The sequence below is a fragment of the Argentina anserina genome, chromosome 4, assembly GCF_933775445.1.
Source record: "Argentina anserina chromosome 4, drPotAnse1.1, whole genome shotgun sequence".
Taxonomy (NCBI): Eukaryota; Viridiplantae; Streptophyta; class Magnoliopsida; order Rosales; family Rosaceae; genus Argentina; species Argentina anserina.
This window is the reverse complement of record NC_065875.1, coordinates 20247592-20253591: the sequence shown is the minus strand read 5'-3', so window position 1 is coordinate 20253591 and position 6000 is coordinate 20247592.

Sequence of the window (6000 nt, the reverse complement as noted above, 5' to 3'; positions counted from 1 at the left end):
AACCACTAACTGGTTCATGTTGTAGGTTTTTGAGAACACAGCTGGTGCCTCCTCCTCCCAAGGCCGTAAACGAGGGAGAACAACCCCTAGCCCTGATCATGACAAGGACGATCCTGATGCCATAGACTTCAATCTTGTAAGCCCTCACCGTTATTTGATTCTCCTGACAGGAATTAAATGTTCAACACTAACCAATATATGTGACCCCCAGCTGGCTCAGAGAAGAAGAGTAGCTGCCTCAAGCACCTCTGCCCCGCTCGCGATTACTAACCAGGTCAGCCCTGAGCCAATGACTGGGACCAGCAATCCAGAGGCAGCCATCGAGGTAAAAAGAACACACTACTTGTTCCAATTGGCGCTGTATTCATGAACCACTCTGACTGATTCTCCTCTGATTTGTAGGTTCGCGAGAACCCAACTTCTACACCTCTGCCTACCCCTCACATTGTAGCCCCCGCGATGGAAGACCATGCCGTAAGTAGTCAAACACGCTGTTGCCCCCCAGAGCAACACTTTATTGTTCGCTAAGATGTAGTTCTTTAACTTATATTGATTGCATGTGGGTCAATGATATCCTTCATGGTCTCTAACACAGGTTCATGTTGACGCTCAATCACCTACCACAGAAGTCGCGACTGCTATATTACCAAGAAACCACTCAGACCACTCCCCCTATTACGGTGGCGAACGCTCAGATCTTGGAGTTGCAAATGTCAATCGTCCCTACAGTGGTGATTTCCCATTCCTCTTCAACCCAAATTCTGGAGAATGAGGTGGGAGATGAAGAAGACGTGACCAGCTCCAACCAAGCAGATGAAGATGTGGAGCATCCCTTCGCGTTTGCGGACCCAGCGAGCCCTGATGACGCACCGCAACCTCCTCTAGGAAGCGAGGCTCCCTCTCCTCATTCTGATGGGGTACAACCTTTAACCACTTCCTGGTTTATGCGTTTCTGCCTTTCTTTGTAAACACTTAGCTATTTTATTAATTGTTCTTTACTCCCTTGTGGGTTGTGGCAATTGCCACTACTTCCAGCCTACCCATTGTGTCAACTGTTCGAACCTCTGGACCTACACCCGCTGTTGATCCAACCGGGAATTACCCTAGTCCCTCTTTGGAAGATCTCCTGGATGATATGCTAGGTCCGGTCAGCCCCCTAATGTCTATAGAGTCTCAAGAACTTGTCCAGGCTCGGGCACAACTCGTGGAACTATCCTCTGAAGACCTAACTGATCCAGTTCGTCTGGCTAAGGTGAAGGATGCCCTTCGCTACCTGAAACTACACTCACCTGACCCGAGCCTAGTCGCGAATGCTGATCAGGCACTGAACACCATCCCGGGTCTCATAGCAGAATGTCACAACTTGAGGAGCCAAGCTCAGAGTCTGTCCCAACACAATGCTGATGCCTGACAACTCGTTACGCAAAGCCCTGCTCAACTTAGGACCAAACTTCATCATGCCAAGACCAGCCCCGCGCAACAAATTAGTGCATTGCGGCAACAACTAGCATAGCTTGAAGCTGAGCAAGCTAGAGAGCTCAAGGCTGTAGAAGAAGAGATAAGAAGTGTTGTGCCCCAAATACGAGAGCGCAAAAGGCAACTGGCGGCCTCTGAGGCTGAAGAAATGAGGCTCAACAATCTGATATGTGACAAAGCCAACGATACTGCAAAGCTCCTCTTAGATATTCGCCTTGTTGGACATAAAATGTAACTTGAACATCAATGCATTTCAATAGGAAGAATTGTAACTTATCTCTATCTGCTTCTCCTACTCGCGTCTCCTTGATTCGTTCACAACCCAACTACAGGCCCACGACTGGAGCCCAACTCAATTTGTCACCGTGTAAGTTCGCATGCAAACCCTTGTGAACCGGAGCAATCAATACTGGAAAACGCGCAAACCGTTTCAGGTTGACCATTATTGCTGCAATTAATCTCGGGTGTGATCTCCAAATCCATATCTTTAATCTCAACCCTTGAATCCAAGTTTATTCTGCTATAAAATGAAACCCTAAGGGAAGAGCTTACCACGCCTTCTTCCACAGCCTCCAACCATGTCGATCCCATTTCCTCCTTCGAAACCCCTTAGGTTTCCTAAATTTCATCCCCCAGACCTGCAAACTCAGTAGCACTTTGTGAGAGCCTTATTCTACCCTCAAATGTGAGGTGGGAGTCTTATTCCACCCTCACATCCTCCCTTCTTTGTAGTTCCACACCGGGGATCTACCCTGCATTAAGGGTTGTTCCTAGTGAAGGATTAAAAGTAAGAGAGGAAAAGGCAGCCCTTCCCGCGACCTATGCATCATTGTTTAGTCGCCAAGCATCGGGAAGCAGGCTGCCGAATCCAGGACCAGAGCCAATAGGTACAACATCGAGGTCACGTACCTCTTTTGATACGCGATGCCAGCTGTTGTACCTCCCATGTGCAATATCCTCCAATCTCCCTTCTTTGAATGAACATTAGGTGAATGCTGCAAACCAAGGCTCTGGATCCCTCATGCTACCACCAGTTTTCCAATTATAACCTATATTTGGCATCAAGCTGGTTCCAATCGGTCCTTAACTGGTGCAGTTTAATCTCAAGTTTCTCGTGGTGGTGGGATGAACATGAGGCATCGCGAAGATCTTTCCATCTAGTATAGATGGTATCAGAGCTTGTTAAGGCTCACATGTAATAGTATAGGTCTTGTATAAAGTTTATGGCCACAAAGCCATATGAATAAAACACAACTTGTTTCATAAAAACACTTGTTATTGTTTCATTGCTACATAACCAAAGTTATAACCCATGCTAGACCACAAATCTTGGTCCAATGTTTTACACAAAATGCCGGAGCACAAGTAAGAAACTTAAAAAGTTTCAGAAACCCGCTAGGTTCGAAAAAAAATTTTGGGGTCGCGAACTCATGGATTAGAACGTTCGCGACCGAGCAAAACTGCCTGAATTCGCGATTGCTCTGAGTATCCATGGTGTTGCCCCTTGTTTACTTGGTTGAAAGAATGTAGTCCAAGAAAACACTAGACGAACCCTCGCTATATTGCTCGCACCGCAGTCGGTGGATCTTCATATTCCCAAACACTAGGAAAGTATTTTTTTAAGATGGCGACCATTAATGGGATTTTTATGAGCATTCCCGTCAGTGTCGCGAAGGTAGTAGGCGCCTTTGCCCATTACTCGATCAATCACATAAGGACCTTCCCATTTAGCAGACAATTTACCGCGACCATCAACTCGTTCACCAAAAGGCAAACAAACTTTCCAAACTAAGTCCCCAACTCCAAAGCTGCGTCCTCGTATGCGTTTGTCATAAAGTCGTGCTATCTTTTTCTTTTCGGCAATAAGGCTATCAAGAGCTTCCATCCGACGAAAGTCCAAGTCCTCATGTTCTTGAAACATAGCTTGAACATAGTCCTCCCCAATCAACTGGTGCTGTTCGCGAACCCGCAGCGACTGAACATTAATTTCCATAGGAAGGACCGCATCATGTCCATACATCAATGCTTATGGGGTAGTACCAGTTGGAGTACGCTTGGAAGTTCTATAAGCCCACAATGTGTGATCCAACTCTGTATGCCACGATCGCGGATTTGCATCCAACATTCGCTTGAGTATAGACATAATGACGCGGTTGCTAGCTTCTGCCTGGCCATTCGCTTGAGCATAATAAGGACTGGAATGTAGAAACTTGATCCCATAGCCAGCAAAGAACTTCTGGGTCTTCTCAGCCATAAAACCTGCCCCCCTGTCTACAACCAAATATTCTGGAATACCATACCTGGTGATAATATATTTGAAGATGAAGTCCGTGATCACCTCTAAAGACGTCGTCTTGACTGGTATGGTCTCGACCCATTTGGTGAAGAAATCTATAGCCAAGAGAATGTGCTTGTGCTGCAAGGAAGAATTGGGATGAATCTCCCCAATAAAGTCTAAAGCCCAGCCGCGACCCGGCCAAGGTTTAATGATTGGTTGTAGAGGAACGTTAGGCACATGCTGGACTGTCCCATGCATTTGACATTCGATGCAACCCTGTGCGAAACTGATGCAGTCCTTGAGCATGGTAGGCCAATAAAAACCATATCGGCGAATGAGCCACCGCATTTTTGGACCGGCTTGGTGAGAACCACAATTTCCACAGTGAACCTTTCGCAAGCACCTCTTAGCCTCAGCTCCATAGATGCATCTTAGGTACAAACCATCTTCTGCCCTGCGCAATAGCTCATTGCCTCGAAGGACGTAGTTAGTAGCGAAATATCTAACACTCTTGTCCACCGGTGCAGAAGGATCAGTGAGGTACTGGATGATTGGCTGCCGCCAATCCTCATCAATAGTGTCGACAATAGCCACCAACCATTCATCGTTAACCTCTTTCCTTGCCATAAAGGAAGGTAATGTGCATCTCTGAACCTTCAAAATTCTTTCACGAACGCCATCTACCAGGCGAATGCCAGTAGCCAGCTGTGCTAACTCATTGGCAGCAAAATTTCGTTCGCGAGGAATATAATCAAGCACCACATCGACAAATTGGTCTAACAATTCCGATGCTCGTTCACAAAAAAGGAGTAATGTAAAGTTGCTGCACTTGTAGACCCCATTGAGCTGGTTAATAACTAGGAGGGAATCACCTAATACCTCTACCTCGGTGACCTCCAGATCAAGCAACAACTCCAAGCCAATGATGATGGCCTCATATTCTACCTGATTGTTAGTGCACTTCCACTCTAGCTGAAAAGAGTAACAATGTCTGACGCCAGAGGGATTAACCAATGCAACACCCGCTCCGGAAAAATAATCGGTGCTGCTACCATCGAAGTATAGAACCCAAGGCTGAGTGTGAACGAAGGAAATAACCACATTCTGGTTGTCAATATCCTCCAAAATAGGATGATGCAACAAGAAGTCAGACACTGCCTGTCCTGTGAGCGCCTTTAAGAGTGTATACTGTAAAGAAAACTCTGATAACGCCAAAATCCACTTACCAATTCGACCCCTAAGCATAGGTCTGGTAAGCATATACTTCACTAAATCAGTTTGCGCCACCACCACCGTAGTAAAGGATAGCATGTAATGGCGAAGCTTAGTACCTGCGAAGTACAGAGCTAAACATAACCTCTCAATCGACGAGTATCTAGTTTCAGCGTCTAACAAGGTTCGGCTCAAGTAATAAACCGCATGTTCAACCTTCTTGCCCCCCTCTCCATCACCATCCTGTGCTAGGAGTCCTGCGATGGAGTAAGGAGATGCGGAGATGCGGAGATGTATAACTTCAAAGGTATTCTCGGCCGTGGAGGTCTAAGAACAGGTGGATGGGTAAGGTATTCCTTGATTTTGTCAAAAGCTGCCTGTTGCACAGGTCTCCACTGAAATTCTTGATCCGCCTTAAGCTTCAGCAAAGGAGAGAAGACTGCGGTTTTGCCAGCGGAATTAGAAATGAAGCGTCGAAGAAAGTTTATTTTCCCAAGCAAACTCTGAAGTTCCTTCTTGTTCCTTGGTGCCGGCGTGTCTAAAACAGCTTTAGCCTTATCTTCCGCGACCTTAATACCTCTTTCATGCACTATGAAACCCAAGAAGTCTCATGCTCGAACCCCAAAAATGCATTTAGCTGGGTTCATCCTGAGTTTGTGCTTTCTCATCCTGGTGAACACTATCCGCAAATTCTCGATGTGATCTTCCTTCTTCTTAGACTTGACCACCACGTCATCGATATAGACTTCGAGAATGCCCCCCAGCACATCATGAAAAATCAGGTTCATTGCTCGCTGGTATGTAGCCCCCGCGTTGGTCAAACCAAACGGCATATTGTTATATTCACACACTCTAGTGAACCCTGGGCATCGAAATGCTGTTTTGTGCCTATCCGGTTCATAAACAGGAATCTGATGGTAACCCGCAGTACCGTCCTTAAAAGATAATAATTCATGCCCTGCGACCGCATCGACCAATATATCTACCATGGGCATAGGATAGACATCCTTTGGTGTCGCGGTATTCAGGTTCAT